We start from the raw sequence: 20,211 nt of genomic DNA, 5'->3' as shown, positions 1-20,211 counted from the left end.
AGATGCACGAGTACAGTCGTTTATGTATAGTATAAATAGTAATGGACCTAAAATGGAGCCCTGTGGTACTCCAATATCAATATCTAAAGCGGTAGAATTAGTATCTTTAATCTGGACTATTTGTTTGCGACCTTCTAAGTAATTTTGAAACCAATTAAGTGCTGTGCCTTAAATACCATAATGATCAAGTTTATCCAAAAGAATACGGTGATTTACTGTGTCAAAAGCTTTAGACAAATCCAAAAATATTCCAATCGTTGTTTTTCTTTCGTCAATATTGGCTGCTATTTCATCAGATATACGAGTTAATGCCATTGATGTTGAGTAATTTTTCCTAAATCCAAATTGGTTATGATCAATAATTTCAAATTTTTACAAAAAGCGACTAAACGTTTATGAACAAGTTTTTCTAGTATCTTAGAAAAATATGGTAAAATAGATAAGGGTCGATAATTGTCAAAGGAATCGCATTCACCTTTTTTATACAGAGGGCACACCCGAGCAATTTTGAGTTCAGCAGGGACCACTCCAGAATGAAGGCTATTGTTGAATATATGAGTAAGTGGATATTTAATAACATCAATAATTCTTTTAACTATTTTTATAGAGATCCCGTCAATGCCAATACCTTTATTTCCAGAGAATTTATTTACTATTTCATCAATTTCTAGCGAGTTTGTTGGGAAGAAAAAGAAGTTTTCATTATTAGGACGATTTAAATAAAAACTGAAATGTTTTTCAGACTCGGGGATCATATTTGCTAAACGATGTCCGATATTAACAAAAAAAAGTATTAAACTCATTTGCAATGTTTAAACTACCACTGACAGTTACGTTGTTTAGCTTAAAGGAAGCTGGTAGTTGTTCTTTGACGGAGTTACTTCCAATAACTGTTTTTAAGATTTTCCACGTAGCTTTCATATCATTCTTTACACCAAATAACTGAGTATCATAGTAACCTTTTTCAACAGTTTTTAATAAACGTGATAATAATCGCTTATATTCTAAATAACGGGATTTAAAAGCAATATCTGAATTATAAAGTGTTTTCCTATATAAGTGATTTTTATATTTAATAGAGTCTAACAAGCCCGTAGTTAACCAGGGTTTAGACTTATTGGTTTTTTGCGTTCATGCGTTTGATAAATGGAAAGCATGTATCATATAAATGAGTAAATTTAGAAATAAATACAGTATACGACCTTTGTGGGTCATTTTCATTATATCCATAAATGTAAGTCCTTTTTGTATCGATTGTATGATTATAGTATTGGTTCATTTGTAATCATGTAATATTTTTTGTTTTTTCTTTCAATTTCTTTATCCTGTGCGTATCTTTCTACTTAGTATGAACTGAGACGATGAATAACTAAATAAATGTACAACCTATGCCTTCATATCCCAGATAACGATAGTGATCGCGCGAACGCCTAGTTTTCCCGATGATTTTCTTTCCTTCTCTGATAGGGATATTTGGAGAAAGTTCATTACATTCAGAAAAGACATGTTGATTAAGAGTCGAAAGAATAGGTACAAGGAAACTAGTCCGATCATTATTACTTTGGTGATCTAGTTTAATATCTGAGTGTGCCGAACTAAGCCATCAGCTGTCTTCATGTGTTGTCAAAAGTTGAAGATTCTCAATGCCGTCCTGGTCCAACTATACTTACGTATACTGGGAACTCGTTTCATCTGCTCACCGGTTTCCGGGGGAACTGCAAACTGCGATCGAACCGTCAATGAAATCAATACATCACTACATTCATTTATAATGCCGACGAAGAATTATCTATTTGCATTTATTTATAAACAAATAACTGACAAACATTTGAATCGTATAGAACAAGGAAACCCGAAACCTAGAACTGAATTAGAATTAGAATTTAGATCTTCTAGTATGACGCGATGTTGTTCGAATTATCCATCATTTCCATGGCATTTTCTAGTTTTCTAGTTTCCCAGTTGTTTCAAGGCTCAAGATCAAGGATCAAAATTTTTCTTAGATTTTTCGCATTGTTTCTTGCGAAATCGATAATCAGCGATTTGCCCTTTCTAGAATTGAAGACCGTCGACGAAATATTACCTAGTCGACCTGGTGACTTAAGATCGTCGAAGATATTGCTTTTAACGATAGACTTGCAAGTCAATTTGCTCAGTGGTCCCGATATGGCCTTGCCGTAAAACTCGACAGCACGAGATGATACCTGCCAATAAAACAAACACAATTGAAAATGCTTTTTCTTTGGTGAACCTTTCAAATACAACACTGATAATCACTATTAATATAAGAATACTAAGAGGTTATAAATAATTGCGACTTTTTCCAGTCTTGAATATAATTGCGTAAAAACCCACAACATAAATCCAAAACAGCAGCTACTTTTTCATGGGAATGAATACTTCAACCCATATTCAGAGATTTGTTTCAGATACCGAGAGTTATTTCTGTTGATTCGTCTTTCCATCAGGAATATCAATTGTACATAGGACCAATGAGGTTTGTAGACTTTAGGTTCATGAGTGTAGCTGCGATGGATTATTTGATCATAACATGATTGAAGAAATGCTTCGACGATTAACAAACGGCGTTTCCTCATCATAGACATATATTTACCTCGCTACATGTACTTTCATCAATGGCATCGGTTGAAACCCAGAAAACCGCCAGAAAAACCACCAAAAACTTATCAATTCCATGTTGTTTCCGGAAAACTGCAATCAGATCATAGAAATAGAGACTGGTCCCGGCTAAGCCAGAACAAACGACTGGTTCCCGACTTTGCCAGAACATGGATATTTTGCGTTACTGATCTTACCTGTATGATGTGTGTTGAAATTTAACGTGCTGGTGAAGCGACCGACGAATGTTTCATTTTGTCGATTAAATTTTGCGAGATTTATACATACTTTGGGCTGAATAATATCTGATCAGAAGTTGCTGAACGGCTTCGGGATTAGCACTTCACTGAAATATAGATTTGATTCCAACTGATTACAGGATTGATTCGATTATATTTGTCATGTTTAATCTGCCTGATTTGTTTACAGTCGTTGCTGGAAATTTGAAGTACGTTGTACATTTTTTCACCCACACAATGAAATAAAATCCTGTAAAAGACTTGATATGAACTGTAGATTCAAATATTAACCAAACTTCGCCCGGTTCCACAATTCCACAGAAGAGTCAACTTGACGAAAATGAATCCATTTTAACTCTTGAATCAAATTCAACCGAACTTTGTCCAGGACTGTGGAATTGGACCCTAGATAAGCAAGTCCAGAAGTGTTGAACTGTGTCCAAAGCTGCCGAGGTATGTCCAGCACACTGTAGATCTTGATTCACAACTTTCTGAACAAGTAGGTCCAGGGGTTTGGAATTGTGTCCACAATTCAAGAAGTAGGACGAGTATTGTGTAAGAAGGTCCAAAACTGTAGAAGTAGGTCCAGAAGTTTTGGAACTGTGTCCATAACTGTAGATGTAGGACCCGAACTGAGGAATTAGGTCTACAACTATAGAAGTAGGTCCACATTGTGGAACTGGTTCTACAACTCTATAAGCAGGTCCAAAACTGTGGAACTGGATCCAAAACTGTAGGAGTAGGTCCAGAACTGTGACTGGGACCACAAGTGAGGTAGGCCCAGAACTGTGGAACTTGGTTCACAACTGTAAAGGTACGCCCACAACTGTTGAACATAGACCACAACTATGGAAGTAGGTCTCAGAACAGAATAACTTGGCCTACAACTGCAAGCTCCATGCAGAACTATGAAACTTGGTCAACAACTGTGGAAATGGACCCAGAACTGTGGAGTGGTGTTCTGTGGAACTGGATCTAGTTTTATGGAACTTGGTCAAGGAATGTGGAACTCTGTGATAAACTTCAGAATTGGGTCTCAACCCGAAAAAGCTCGAAGTTCTGACTTAAAAAGCTATTCGATATTGTGCATTTTCTGTTTTCGCATTGAAATCGACTAGAACTTGCTCAATTTGGTGAAAAAATTAATTACGCCAATTGTTGAGACAACTGGTGTTGAGACAAAATTATGTCTTAATAACGCTGATATTTGAGTTCATACAGTTCACTTGTCCCTAACGTTAACACAGTGTATATCCCACGAGCAACAAGCGATCATTTAGACAAACGACACATTGTATTGCAAGATTATATCATTAATCTTTTCATTCGAACAAAATGTTTTCGTGGGAACGAAATGTTTTCGTTCTAACGAAAAGATTTTCGTGGGAACGAAATTTTTCCGTTCGAACGAAATATTTTTTAATAGGAGGCATGTCCGCCTGACCCCTGACTCCATGGAGGGGGGTCAAACAGATTATTGAAGAGACCAAAGCCATTTGTCAGTCTTTGACCGATTCCATGACTACCTGTTATCCATGAATCCTACTAACCCTACAAGCTGTACGTATAGAAAGTAGCCGAATAATTGTATGATTCTCATTTCGTCATATTTAATAAGTTGATTATAACAGAATGTTACCTGAACCCAGCATCAACTACGTGTGGGTCGATTACGAATTTGGAATTATAGATACAAAGTTTAACACCCCAATCAGGAATCCCAATCGAAAATCACATGACCATAGCCCTTAACGTTCATACATGTATCATTCGAGTCAAAAATTGTAGCATTCCTCATTGTAAGAATACAAATCCCCCCGCCTACTGGAGTAAGGGGGTTGGCAATCTCCATGAGTTGTCTGGGGGTTGTTATTCTGGGGCAATTCGAAGGTGATGTGTTATTTTTGGGGATCATTTGCGAAGGGTTATTGTCTGAGGGGTAATTTTGCGAAGGCTTTTTAGAAGGCTTGGGGGTAAGAACACTTGAGTTGGGGCTAATATCGCTTTGAGCGTTATGTTAGGATTTGGATAAGATCTACTAATTCGCTAATCACACACATGATTATGACTAGTTACGAGCTTTCGGCTATCCGTGCAACGGTGGAGTGCCTGTGCCTTAATTGGGAGTGCGAGTAATGGGCAAGACACCCCAAACCTCTTTTTCTGATCCTAACCCACAGTTAGTTAGAAAATAATATTTTCCACCATGTCACACATTTTCGTTTCTACGAAAAAAATTATTTAGTTTCTACGTCGCAAAACATTTCGATCGGACGCAAGTTAATAAAAAAAATTCACAATGTCACTTATAACACTTCCGGAGGCTCCTTACAAGGCAAAGCATACTGGTTATACCACAACCAAACCCGACATAAACCGCAATCTTTAAAATCACCTTCATTTCACCCTGAAACAAAGCATTATACAATCGTATTTCCATATTTTTAAATACAAATTTTCTTGTTCTGAAAATATAGACTATTTTTACTGAACGAGTGCAATCAGGTACAAGGTCGAATTCTACACCAGCTCTCGGGGTCATAGTATAATAGAAAACAATATGTTATAAGTGCGGCCTTGCAATACAATGAGTTTGAAAGGTCGTGTGTTTGATGATACTCCGTCTGTTCGGGATAGGGAGAAGTTATTACGGTACCCCTAGACTGCCCTACAGTTTCAAATTCATTAGATTTTTTCAAGCTAACAATTTTTATCATGCAGATTCTTTTTGGCAAATTCAAAATGTGGCAGAAACTTCTACACATGACTTGGATGTTTCCTATAGAGGGGATCTGATCAAAGCTATCATCTACGAATAATCAATAGTCAGTTTGAATAGAACCTAACTCGTGATCGATGCAATCAATGATTTTATTGATATTTACTACTGTTAAAACGTTTGGCGTAATTAGTTTTTTCGCCGATATTCCCCAAATTGAACAAGTTCTCGTCAATTTCAACTGCAGATACCGAAAACACACGATATAGAATAGATTCTTATGTCAAAACTTCGAACTTTTCCAAGAGAGCCAATCCCGCAGTTTTTCACAGTTTTCAGTTCGACACTCCTGCCAAGTTCCATAAAACTAGATCCATTTCCACAGTTTTGGACAAAGTTCTGAAAACTCTCTAATTACAGTTTTCCCGGTTCCACAGTCTTGGTGTAGACCTAATTTTTGGATCGAGTTCCACAGAAATGCACCTTCCTTACTTGTCGACCCAGTTCGGGCCCATTCTACGGTTTTGGATCCAGTTCCACAGTTTTGGACATGTTTCTACAGTTGTAGAGCAAGTTCCACAATTTTGGACTACTTTCTACAGTTGTCGACGCAGTTCCATTGTTCTGGACCTACTTTCACTGTTGTGGGCCAAGTTCCACACTTCATGACCTACTTCTACAGTTGTTGATCCAGATCCACCGTGTTTTGGACTTACTTTTACCACACTTTTTCACACTTCAGGACTTGCTTACTTAGGATCCCGTTCCACAGTCCTGGACAAAGTTCTAAAGTTTGGTTATATTTGAGTCACGAGTTTTCAATAATTTGAATAATTCTACTGTGGAAATGTGGAACTGTGGGACCGGATGCAATTTAATTAATATTTGAATATACAGTTCATAAAGTAGCCTTTTACAAGATTTTATTCATATGTGGGTGAAAAATATTAAACCTCCATCGTCCTTCAAATTTCCAGCAATATACAGTAGAAAAACAGGGCCAGACAGATTAAACAAAGCAAAAATAATCGAATCGATCCTGTAAATAGTTGGAATTGAATCTACTGAGTGGGATATATAATGTGAAACCGTTAAGCAACTTCTGATCAAATATTATTCATCCCAAAATATGTATAAAACTGGCAAGATTCAATCGACAAAATGAGACATTCGTCAGTCGCTTCAACACCACGCTAAATCTCAACACATATCATACAGGTAAGATCACTCGTAATATCTATGAACTGACACAGTCGGGAACCAGTCTCCTGTTCTGACACTGCCGGAAACCAGTCTCTATTTCTATGATCTGATTGCAGTTTTCCAGAGACAACATGAAATTGATCAGTTTTTTGGTGGTTTTTCTAGCGGTTTTCTGGGTTACAACCGATGCCATTGCTGATGAAAGTACATGTAGCAAGGTAAATAATTCCCTATAAAGAGGAAACGCTGTATCGTCAAAGCGATTCACCAATCGAATGTAATATGTAGAGTTAATCCATCGCAGCTACACTCATGAACCTAAAGTCTACCAACCTTCTTGGTCCAACGTGCAGTTGATATTGTTCATGGAAAGACGAATTGACGGATATACCTCTCAGTATTTGAAACAAATCTCTGAAAATGAGTGGAAGTATTCCCCGCGAAACGTTGAATGAAATAATAACTGTTGTTTAAGATCTATATTGTGGGTTTTTATGCAATTGTATTCAAGACTGGAAATAGTGCCAATTATTTATAACCTCTTAGTATTCTTATAATCATGATTTTCACTGTTGTATCTTAAGGATTTACCAAGAAAAAGCATTTTCGATTGCGTTTGTTTTTATTGGCAGGTATCATCTCATGCTGTCGAGTTTTATGGCAAGGCCATATCGGGACCACTGAGTAAATTAGATTGCGATACTATCGTCCAAAGCAATATCTTGGACGATCTTAAGTCAACGGATCTACTAGGTAACATTTCGCCGACAATCTTCAATTCAATTCAAGGTAAATCGCTGATTATCGATTTCGCAAGAAACAATGTGAAAGATCTAAGTAAAAATTTGAAATCTTTGGAAACAGCATTGAAACAACTGGGAAACTAGAAAATGCCATGGAAATGATGGATAATTCGAGCAACATTCTATCATACTAGAAAATATATGTTCTAATTCTATAGGTTTCGCATTTCCTTGTTCTATACAATCATAATTTGTGTAAATGTTTGAAAATGCAAATAAATGATTCTTAATCGGCATTAGAAACGAATGTAGTGATGTATTGATTTCATTGATGGTTCGCAGTTTACAGTTCCCCCAGAATACCGATGAGCAGATGATATTTACAAGTACCCGCGAACATGTTAGCAGGTGATACTTACAAGTTCCCAGTTGTTCCAGACAGCGTCCAATACACGGGACAAGTTTCTGTTACCGTAACCCCACCTAGCGTGATATCCCAACACCTAACACCGTCCCACAGCATCCGACAACGATAGTGTTTCGGTTCATCTGCGAGAGAAAAACAAATCAACAGTGCGGAAACGCCAGGGGGAGACACAAGTGCCAACTTGACATGTTCAATGAGAAAGCTGATACCTGCAACAGTGACCGGTGTGCGCGCGTGTCTTCCAGCTATCGATCACAACACTGTCTGACTGTATGGCAACACGAACGCCAATTATTCACATTCTTGTTCGCTGAGATATTTCTTACAGACGAGGGAAATTAACTTGAACGCGTCCGGTATTAAAAGCTGACTCTGGTTCTCTTTAAAGACGACTTTTAACTGAACTCGACCGTAATTCATTATCGTATTGATCGCCAGGTGCTCCCCATTGGAAAAAAAAACTCCCACAAAGCAATACGAACAGAAAAATAAGGTCTGAAAATCAGCAATTGAAGAAATCATTTGAACGAAATGGGATTGTGCATGCGCAATTCCCGTCCTACCTAGGAAGGTATATCTCTCCATTGCTTCTTCCCTAGTTGACTCTGAAACGAATCTGATATTTTATATAATTATATAACATTGTTATCATATGGTTATTTATAATTTATATAACAAACAGATTCTCAGTCTCATTTCTTTTCGAGGTTCTCGCGGCAGTGTTAGGCCTGCGTCGCTTTCGATTCCATACGTCAACTGCTCTTTTGTCATCAACGCCATTAACTTCCCTTCTACAGGCGTAAGATCTCCACCAGTGGTGTTTCTTCCCCCAGTACCATGCTGGTGTCTTCGCATAAAAATGTGCCCCCGTTTGCTACGACTCTTCAAATTGGTTTATTTTTCCTGCACTCTCCGTTCGAGCACTGGAGCCACTGAGTTTACGGCCTGAGAAATTTCCGTCCATCGACTTTCTTTCATCTTGTTTGTGATTCCATCGGAGGAATGGCAGTTCCAATTCGGTATGAAATTTGATCAGTGTGTCAACTACACCTGTAAATATTGTTCTTTTATTGCTTTCGCTGCTTTTTTGCATCAGCCATAATTTTAAGTCGAATGAGATCTTCTTCTATGACATCACCAACGCCGCTGCGTCACGATGTGATATGCAAGGGACCTCCAATTATCGCGGTCTACAGCAAGTTCCTCCAGGAGAGTCGAATGAGAGTACATGCAAATATTCTAATGAAGAATTTCAGAAATTAAAACAATGTACGTCACAGTGATATATCTATTTCTGCAGCAAGATATCTCTATACCGATGGGCTGGTCGCGATTGCAATATTTTGCTGACGAACGTCTATTTTCAAGGCAGTATATGTTTTGCGGCCTGATTAAGCCATCAGTGAATATTGATTCAGTAACATGTCGGTATTGATAGCGTTTTCAATTCCACAATACAGGTTATTCAATGTTTAGTATTCATGCAATCGTACACGATTGTGGATGATATAAAATTTGTACAAAAAAATGATGTATAAAACTTATACATAGAATGATAATGAAAAGAAAATTAACATTAATGCAAGTTACCGAATTTAATATTCACTCGAAATGGGTAGATATGGAATTAGATATTCAGGCCTTAAACTCTTGATCTAAAGAATTTGCTTACAATTTTGGCCAATGAATGGAAAGAAAGTAGTAGGTTAATTGGTGTTCCTTGTCGAGGCTTCTAATGTTGGGGAATATTTTGATGATATCGTTGAAGAGTTCATCCCGCAGATTTTCCCATCTAGAGCACGCCATTAAAACAAACATGAAATTCGGGTTAGATCACCTCGCTTTCCATTGCAAAGTTTAGGCAAAGGGCCTGTTGATTAAGAGTCGAAAAGATAGATACAAGAAAACTAGTCCAATCATAAATATTTTGGCGATTTAGTTTAAGCATGCTACGCGAACTAAGCCATCCGCTGTATGTTTGACATTTTTGATACATTTGCTGTAATTTTTTATTATATTAAGCCGCAACCATTTATATGATTATTTACTGAATAAATTTTGAATTGAATTGAAAATTGTGTTGTCATAAGTTGAAGATTCTTAATGCCGTCCTGGTCTAACTGATTATGTAATCATTGGCTGGATCCAAACAGCTATATCCACCCAGGTTGGAATAAATTCTGTAGACTTATCCTCGGGTTCCATTCACAATCTCCCGTTTGCGTTAATTGGCACGCAAGATCGTCCCACTACTAACTCCCTTACCCGTAATGTTAACCTCAATGAAATCAATACATCACTACATTCATTTTATGCCGACTAAAAACTATTTATTTGCGTTTTTAAACATTGACATAAATTTTAATCGTATAGAACAAGGAAACCCGGAATTTATCGAATTAGAACATACATCTTCTAGTATAAATGCAATTTTGCTCGAATTATCGATCATTATGCATGGAATTTTCTAGTTTTCTAGTTTTTTCAATGCTTCTTTCAAAGTTTTCAAATTGTTTCTAATGACGTTGACATTGTTTCGTACGTAAGCGAAAATCTTCGATTTGCCTTGTGTTGACTTGAAGACTTTCGCCAAAACGCTAGGTAGTTGTGAACCTTGTAACTTTAGATCGTCCAAGATCTTGCTGTTGACGATAGTTTCGCAATCTAATTTGCTCAGTGGTCCCGATATGGCCTTGCCGTAATGTTCGACAGCAAGAGATGCTACCTATATAATAAAAATGTAATTGAAAATGGTTTTTCCTGGTGAACCCTCAAATTACAACATTGATGTCACGATTATCAGGAGGTTATACGAAGAGGTTATAAATAGTTGAGACTATTTCCAGTCCCTGCGTAAAAACCCACAATATAGATCTTAAACAACAGTTGTTATTTCATTCTAACGTTTCGGGTGGAATACTTCCACTCATCTTCAGAGATTTGTTTCAAATACTGAGAGGTTTTTTCGTTAATTAATCTTCTTTCCCTAAGTAATATCAACTGCACGTAGGATCAAGGAGATTTGTAGACTTTAGGTTCAGGAGTGTAGCTGCGATGGATTAACACACGTGATATGACTAAAAGATATTTACCTTGCGACATGTACTTTCATCAATGGCATCGGTTGAAGCCCAGAGAACGGCCAGAAAAACCACCAAAAAACTTATCAATTTCATGTTGTATCCGAAAAACTGCAATCAGATCATAGAAATAGAGTCTGGTTCCCGGCAGTCAGAACTACCAATATAAGAATTGATCTTACCTGTATAATGTGTGTTGAGATTTAACGTGCTGTTGAAGCGACTGAAGAATGTCTCATTTTGTCGATTGAATCTTGCCAGTTTTATACATTTTGGTCTGAATAATATTTGATCAGAAGTTGCTGAATTAATTTCAACTATTTATCAGGATCGATTCGATTATTTTTGCTTTGTTTAATCTGTCTGGCCCTGTTTTTCTACTCTATATTGCTGGAAATTTGAAGGACGATGGAGGTTCGACATATTTTTTATGGACACATGAATTGATTATTGTAAAAGACAAGATTTAAACTTTAGATTCAAATATCATACGAACTACTTCCGGTTCTACAGTTCCACAATTTCACAGAGAGGCAACTTATTGAAAATGAACTCATTTTCAAACTCTTGAGTCAAATTCAACCGAACTTAGGAACTTTGTCCAGGACTGTGGCGCTGGATCCTAAATAAGCAAATCCAGAAGTGTGGAGTCATGACCACAACTGTAGGGGTAGGTCCACATCTGTGGAACTTGGCCAACAACTGTAGAAACGGGTCCAGAAGTGTGGAACTGGGTCTTAAACTGTAGAAGTAGATCCAGAACTGTGGAACAGGGTCCACAACTGTAGAAGCAGGTCGAGAACTATATAACCGATCGACAATGGTTGAAATGCGCCCAGCTGGAACTGGATCCACAACGGTAGAAGTAGTACCATAATTGTGGAACTGGGACCAAGCTGTAGACGTATCTCCATTACCGTGGAACTGGATCCAAAACGGTAGATAGATTCAGAACTGCGTAGCTGGGTCCACAACTGGAGGGTCCATGCAGAACTGTAGAATTGGGTCCACACGTGGAAATAGATCCGGAACTGTGGAACAGAATCTCGTTTTATGGAACTTGTCCAGGAGTGTGGAACTCATGGGCAAAACTGCGGAATTGGGTCTCAACCTGAAAAAAGGACGTTTTGACTTACATATTCTGTGTTTTTTCTGTATTTGCAATAAATCGACGAGAACTTGTTTAATTTGGGGAGAATGGGCGAAAATAACGCATTACGTCGATTGTTTTAACGCAGTGAAAATCAATAAAATCATTGATTGCATTGATCACCAGTAAGATTCTTTACAAACCGATCATCGATTCGTTGGTATTAATTAGATGGCAATGGTCGGTTTTATCAGATCACCTCTATGGCAAATACTCCAAGGCAGGTCTTGAAGTTTCTGCCACGGTTTGAATTCATGCCGACAAATCTGCATGCTCATGAATTGTAAACCTTAGGAACGTGAATTTTAAATGGGAAGGGGGCGATGAAGTCTAGGGGTACCGTCTGAATAAGCGTCGGACGGTGTTCAGACAAAATGATGTTTTAACACTGATATTTTAGTTTACACAGTTCACGTGTCCCCTAACGCTTACACGGTATATACGGTATATATCCCGTGATGAAACACACGATCATTTAGACAAACGTCATATTCTGTTGCAAGTCATAACAACTGATTACACATTGTATTACACAATTATTCGATTGAGAGCTAGTGTAGAATTCAATCTTGCGCCTGATCGAACTCGATCTGCAAAAATAGTCTAGATTTTCTGAATAACAAGATTGATCTAAAAAAAAATCTGCGCAAATGCAGGAACTGTTGAAATGCGATTGTATAATGCAGTTTTTCAAGGTGAAATGAAGGTGATTTTAAAGATTGCGGTTTATGTCGGGTTTGGTTGTAATATATCACCAGTATGCTTTGCCTTGCCCCCGCAGGTGACACGATGAAAAAATATCCTTATTTATTCTTACAAGAAGGAATTCTCGACCGGAGTTTTCGACCGGAATGTCATATACATGTATGAACGTAAAGGGCGGTGCTCACGTGATTTTAAAGGGGGTACTTCATTGGGGTGTTAGATTATAATTCCAAATGCGTGATCGATCCACTAGTAGTTAATCTTATGCTCGATTCAGGTAACATTCCATTATAATCAACGTAATCATTGAAACAAAATGAGAATCATACAATATTTCGGCTACTTTCTATACATAAAGGGTTAGTAACATATATTAGGAGGATTTAATGGATATTAGGTAGTTACGGAATCGGTCTTTGACTGACAAATGGCACTGATCTCCTTGATAATCTGTATGACCACCTCGTCCATAGATTAAGGGGTTAGGGGAAATTGGCTACCATCAAAAAACAAGCATTTCGCTCGAACGAAAAACGTGTCGTTCCCACGAGGAACTTTTCGTTAGAAAAAAAAGCCGTTCCCAAGAAAACATTTCGTTCGAATGAAAAAGATTAACGAAATAATCTTGTAACACAATATGACGTTTGTCTAAATGATCGCTTGTTTGCTCGTGTGATATATACCGTGCTAGCGTTAGGGACAAGTGAACTGTGTGAACTCAAATATCAGCGTTTAAACATTATTATGTCTCAACACCGTCCGGGGCTTTGTCAGACGGTACCCCTAGACTGCCTCAGTCCCTCCCGTTTTTGCAATTTTCAATCATGCAGATTTTCGGCAAATTCAAAATGTGGCAGAAACTTCTAGAAATGACTTGTATTGTTTCCTATAGAGATTGGATTTGATTAAACCTATCATTGTCATCTAATTGATACGAATAATTAATGGTGGATTTGAATATAACCTAACTGGTGATCAGTGCAATCAATGATTTTATCAATAATGTGAAGTTGTAGTTGTGGGCCCAGTTTCACAGTTGTAGACCTACTTCGTAGTTGTGGACCCAGGTCCACATTTCTAGGCCTACTTCGACAGTGTTGTGGATCTGGTATGGTTGCTAAATGTTAACCAGTGATGCGGTTGTGTCATTTCTCCAGTATCGGGTTTCTGTTAAAATCTTCTTACTGTTATTGTTTTATACGTGTGACGCAAGCATCAACGCAGGTTGTCTGATAATAGCGACACATGCCATGAACTCCAGTTTCCGTACATTACTTGTTGCTATAGTTTAACAACTGAAATAACTGAAGCTCAATAATATTCCTGAAAGCCCATAAATATAATTCATGAAAGCCGCATAATAGATCCAGTTCTGGACCTACTTCTACAGTTTTTGACCAAGTTCCACACTTCTAGACTTGTTTCTAGGATCCATTTACACTGTCCTGGACAAAGTACCTAAGTTCAGTTGAATTTGACTCAAGAGTTAAAATGAGTTTATCTTTTATGAGTTTAGTTAAAATGAGTTTATTTACTATAATAAGTTGACTCTTTTGTGGAATTGTCGATTGAAATGTAAAACCTCCATCGTCCTTCAAATTTCCAGCAATATACAGTAGAAAAACAGATGCAGACAGATTAAACAAAGCAGAAATAATCGAATCTCGATCCTGTAAATAGTTGGTATTAAATCTACTGAGTGGGATGTTTAATGTGAAGCCGTTCAGCAACTTCTGATCAAATATTATTCAGCCCAAAATATGTATAAAACTCGCATGATTCGATCGACAAAATTAAACATTCGTCAGTCGCTTCAACAGCACGTTAAATCTCAACACACATTAAACAGGTAAGATCACTATGATATCTGTATTTCTGAAACAGCCGGGGACCAGTCTCCAGTTCTGACACTGCCGGAAACCAATCTCTATTTCTATGATCTGATTACAGTTTTACGGAGACAACATGAAATTGATCAGTTTTTTGGTGGTTTTTCTGGCCGTTTTCTGGGTTTCAACCGATGCCATTGATGAAAGTACATGTCGCAAGGTAAATATCTGTCTATAAAGAGAAAACGCTGTAATCGTCAAAAAGCGTTTTTTTCAATCATATCACGTGTGTTAATCCATCGCAGCTACACTCACTATAACCTCTTAAAATTCTTATAATCTCAGTGTTGTATTTAAAAGGGTTTTCCGGGAAATAGCATTTTCAATTATGTGTTTGGTTTCATCGACAGGTATCATCTCTTGCTGTCGAACGTTACGGCAAGGCCATATCGGGACCACTGAGCAAATTAGATTGCGAAACTATCGTCAACAGCAAGATCTTGGACGATCTAAAGTTAAAAGGTTCACAACTACCTAGCGTTTTGGCGAAAGTATTTCAGTTAAAACAAGGCAAATCGCTGATTATCGATTACGTAAGAAAAAATGCCAAAGATCTAAGAAACAATTTGAAATCTCTGAAAAATGCATTGAAAAAAAATAAAGAAAACTAGAAAAAGTATTTAGAAATGATGGATAATTTGACCTGCATCGCATTATACTAGAAGATGTATGTTCTAATTCTGTAGGTTTCGCGTTTCCTTGTTCTATACGATTCAAATTTGTATCAGTGCTTGAAAATGCAAATAAATAATTCTTTTGGCATTAGAAATGAATTTAGTTATGCATTGATTTCATTGACGATTCGCAGTTTACAGTTCTCCAGAAAGGGGTGTGCGGATATTACTTACAAGTACCCGGGAACCTCTTAGCAGGCGATACTTACAAGCTTCCAGTTGTTTCAGACGGTGTCCAATACATGGAACAAGTTTATATTGCCGTAACGCCACCTAGCATGTAATAAGAAGAGTTTTTCGTCCCAGCAGCTAGTAACACTTTAACCCTAGTGGTTCCTAAGAGACGGCCAAGGCCTTTTTATAGGTTGTTATGGCTCACAACCTGACAGAGTTACCAGAGCTGAGTCCATGCAAGTGTCTCGACAGCCAACGCCAGATCTGGTTTCGATCTAGGGACCTCTTGGTTCCCAGTCCTCCACTCAAACAACTGCACGAGACCCCAATCTCAACGATAACAAGTAATTCGGTTCAAAACAAATTAAACAGTTTAGAAGCGCCAGAAAAAAGATATAAGTTTCAACTCGACATGTTCAGTAAGAGAGCTTATACCTGTAGGTGTGACCGATGTGTGGGCGTGTCTTCCAGCTGTCGCTAACAGCTCTGTCCGGCTGTACGGCAACGAACACCATTTTTTACATTCTTTTTCGCTGAGATATTTCTGACAGACGAGTGAATTAAACCTGAAGGCGTCCGGCCGGTATTAAATACTGTGACAGTGGTTTCTCTCTTGAGACGAGGTTTAACTGAGCCCGACTGTAAATCAACTGTTATAAAATCTCCCACAAAGCAATGCAAACGGGAAATAAGTCTGAAAATCGAATTACCTATAAACAATATCGATATAAACTCGCAAACAACACTAAAATATGAAAATCTTTTCCTAGTTTCATCTTTCACGTCTAACATCGAAGCCATATCGAACGGGAGATTATTGTTCTGTCGCGTGCAATAGACATGCGCAATGGAACATACCGTAAAAGGTTCGAATCCAATCTTTTGAGGATTCCGCGGAAGTTTCCAATCCCGAATATAGACTTCTTACAACAACTCTTTTCCAAAAATAAGGTTCACAACTACCTAGCGTTTTGTCGAAAGTCTTCAAGTCAAAACAAGGCAAATCGCTGATTTTCGATTACGTACGAAAAAATGCCAAAGATCTAAGAAACCATTTGAAATCTCTGAAAAATGCATTGAAAAAACTAGAAAACTAGATATGTATATAGAAATGATGGATAATTTGAACAGCATCGCATTATACTAGAAGATGTATTTTCTAATTCTGTAGGTTTCGCGTTTCCTTGTTCTATACGATTCAAATTTTTATGCAAATAAATAATTCTTTTGGCATTAGAAATGAATTTAGTGATGTATTGATTTCATTGACGATTCGAAGTTTACAGTTCCCCCAAAAGGGGTGTGCGGATATTACTTACAAGTACCCGGGAACCTCTTAGCAGGTGATACTTACGAGCTTCCAGTTGTTTCAGACGGTGTCCAATACATAGGACAAGTTTCTATTGCCGTAACGCCACCTAGCGTGTAATTAGAAGAGTTTTGGGTCCCAGCAGCAAGTAACAGTGTAACCCTAGTGGTTCTTAAGAGACGACCAAGGCCTTTTTATAGGTTGTTATGGCTTACAACCTGACAGAGTTACCAGAGCTTAGCCCATGCATGTGTCTGGACAGCCAGATGTGGTTTCGATCTAGGGACCTCTTGGTTCCCAGTCCTCCACTCAAACAACTGCACGAGACCCCAATCTCAACGATAACAAGTAATTCGGTTCATCTGCGTTAGAAAACCAATTAAACAGTTTAGAAACGCCAGAAAAAAGATTTATTTCAACTTGACATGTTCAATAAGAGAGCTGATACCTGTAGGTGTGACCGATGTGTGGGCGTGTCTTCCGGCTGTCACTGACAGCTGTGTCTGGCTGTACGGCAACGAACGCCATTTTTCACATTCCTGTTCGCCGAGATATTTCTGACAGACGAGTGAATTAAACCTGAAGGCGTACGGTATTAAATACTGCGACAGTGGTTCTCTTTTGGAACGAGGTTTAACTGAGCCCGACTGTAAATCAACTGTTATAAAAACTCCCACAAAGCAATGCGAACGGGAAATAAGTCTGAAATTGTTTATTTTTTGCTTATTCATAATAAGGGCCGGGGACAACTGGGCCTCAGTCAAACTGTGAATACCAGTCGTATCAACTGATTCTCATCAAGCTGTAAAATCGTCTTGAAAGTGAAAATTTTCAGTTTTTTGACAAGCCGCCATCATTAGTCTCCACCGACCTTGACCTAGTAGAGGTGTGTCGCAAATACAAATTAACTATATACCATTTATATATGAGCTGAGCAATTCAACATGGAATTTTGATCTTGAAAATCTTTAAAAGTTTGAAAATTGCCGTGAAAATAGCTTAACCCGCGTATGCAGAAAATCGACGGTCGACCACTTGCACGCTTTGCACTGATCAGCCCGTGGCCACGCGCGTTTCTATGAAGATAGTTTTACGAATGCAGTATAAACAAAATCCTCGGATGAAACTCTATATTGAAAAATTCTAAATTGTATCTCAAAAAGTTAAAAAGTTACAGACAATGACACAGAATTACCAACTTTTTTGAGGCGCCTTCTTAAAAGTGACGCATCTTTTTTGTATCCGATTGTTGCAGCCGAGAAAAATGAAATAAACAATCAGAAAAAAAATTGTCAACTTTCTAACGATTCATAAGTTTAGATTTTGTGCCTAAGGAGGCATGGACGACAATTAATCGCACTAAAGGTTTTAGTTTAGAACATGTTAAAATCTGCGGGACAATGCGGGACCCGCTGAAAATGGCACCTGGTAACTGAATGACACTTTCCTACTGTAATTAAATATTCGATGAATGACACGAGTTTAATATTTGGTTTCTACAAATCGAGTTTCTCGATTCAAATCTCTCAAATCTGCCTGTCTGTCTGTCTGTCTGTCTGTCTGTCTGTCTGTCTGTCTGTCTGTCTGTCTGTCTGCCCGTCAACCAATCTTTTGGGTACCATAACAGAGGTACCCAAAAGATTGGTTGACGGGCAGACAGACAGACAGACAGACATACAGACAGACAGACAGGCAGGCAGGCAGGCAGATGCCATTGTCATGCATTTCAGTTTGCACGGAGAGGTAAACGCAATAGTCCTCTCAGGCTAAAGAGACAAGAAGTATCTTAATGTTTGTAACGGTGCTGTAAATTTATTACAAGGAAAATAAAAAAATCCTCCTTATGTATTTTGGCAAAACTAATCATATACAGTAGGAAGAGACCGAGTCACACCATGCCCACTTGGGAATGGTTTCAGATGCTCAACAATCATAACAATTTCAATATTCAACGCCCCCTGGTGACCATATACAAAAACCAATGATCTGAAAACTCACAATCATAGAACATGTCAGCAGCTACGATTTTGTAATTGATTGTGATATCAAAATATGCCTAAGTACCAGTATATTAAGGAAATGCTAAGTATTCTACTCTTCAACGCCCCCTGGTGACCATATGCAAAACCCAATAACATCGAAACTCACCACAATTATAGTACATGTCATGAGCTACAACGGGCGCAAAAACGAATATTATGGAGCCAAAAATCACAGAGCAAAATCGAATACTTTTGTTTTTGCACTTATTTCGTTTTTGCGCTATATTTCGTTTTTTTCTCTCATACTGATGGGCCCTTGGGGGATTCATGCGAAAGATCAAGGTAAATGATTTAAGCGTCTTCAAAATTTCCCTCAAAATCTTCAAAAATGTGTGAAAAGTGCTGATTTTGGCGAACAACAATGGCTGTGCCAGTAGGCCATCTTGATTATGCCAAGGCCGGTTTTTGGGCTCAAGATGTGTCTAGGGTAGATAGTATAGTATAGTAGTTTATTTGTCACCATCAATATGTACAAATGAAAAATAACAAAATAGGATACAGACAATGAGGTGGCCGGAGTCTGACTAGATACACGTGCACGTCTTTGAAACTTTGAACCAAAAATAACTGGATTCCGTCTACGAGTAGAGACGTGAAAGTTCGAGACATAGGAGCATTGTGTCCACGGGACTGCCCTAGAAAGTAGGGACAGATGGGAAGGGTCGATACGGGAACATGGTGTCCAAGGGGCTGTTTAGAGAGTAGAGAACCTGACTAGAACAGCGCGTGGTCCTACGAGGAAGACAAGTTTATCAATCATATTTGATTTATTTTTCCGAAAAATTCATACAGTTATCTTGACTTTGAAGAATTGCGTTTGAATTGATTAATGTTCAGTTCAGTTGAGTTCAGTTCGGTTCAGTTCAGTTGAGTTGAGTTGAGTTGAGTTGAGTTCAGTTCAGTTCAGTTCATAAGTTGTTGCGGAATAACCCTTACGGGTCTAAAGCAAATTTATATTACAGAAAAATAACTCGAGAGTGCGCATTAAGTTTAAACTATATATTGTCAAAATACATATCGGAGCCGCTTGATTTGTTGATAATACGTAGCTAATAACACAACAAATTTAACGATGCAGAATATTCTCAATTAGCAAGTAACGGGCTGGACGAAACTTGTAGATACAATACAAAGTTAAAACGCGTAGATATCCTCACCGACTGTAACCCAGTGTCGGTCTAATCTATTTTTGAAACAGTTTAAGGACGGAGCACATACGACATCTGACGGAAGATTGT

At 38.0% G+C, this 20,211-nt stretch overlaps 1 protein-coding gene and 1 long non-coding RNA gene across 2 annotated transcripts in view; one reads left to right on the top strand and one right to left on the bottom strand.

Annotated features, from left to right (window-relative positions):
- LOC141904177 (S-methylmethionine--homocysteine S-methyltransferase BHMT2-like) overlaps positions 1–20,211 on the top strand; it is a 49,408-nt gene that overhangs the window by 3,185 nt on the left and 26,012 nt on the right. The gene's annotated exons all lie outside the window — the stretch shown is intronic.
- LOC141904743 (uncharacterized) lies at positions 2,007–2,879 on the bottom strand. Its single transcript, XR_012619190.1, has 3 exons — positions 2,817–2,879; positions 2,615–2,712; positions 2,007–2,204 (listed from the first exon to the last, which is right to left on the bottom strand). It is a non-coding gene; the product is annotated as an uncharacterized LOC141904743 (long non-coding RNA).

This window comes from Tubulanus polymorphus, chromosome 4 (genome assembly GCF_964204645.1).
Source record: "Tubulanus polymorphus chromosome 4, tnTubPoly1.2, whole genome shotgun sequence".
Lineage (NCBI taxonomy): Eukaryota > Metazoa > Nemertea > Palaeonemertea > Tubulaniformes > Tubulanidae > Tubulanus > Tubulanus polymorphus.
Note: the sequence above shows the minus strand (reverse complement) of the source record. Positions and strands in the feature narration are given on the sequence as shown.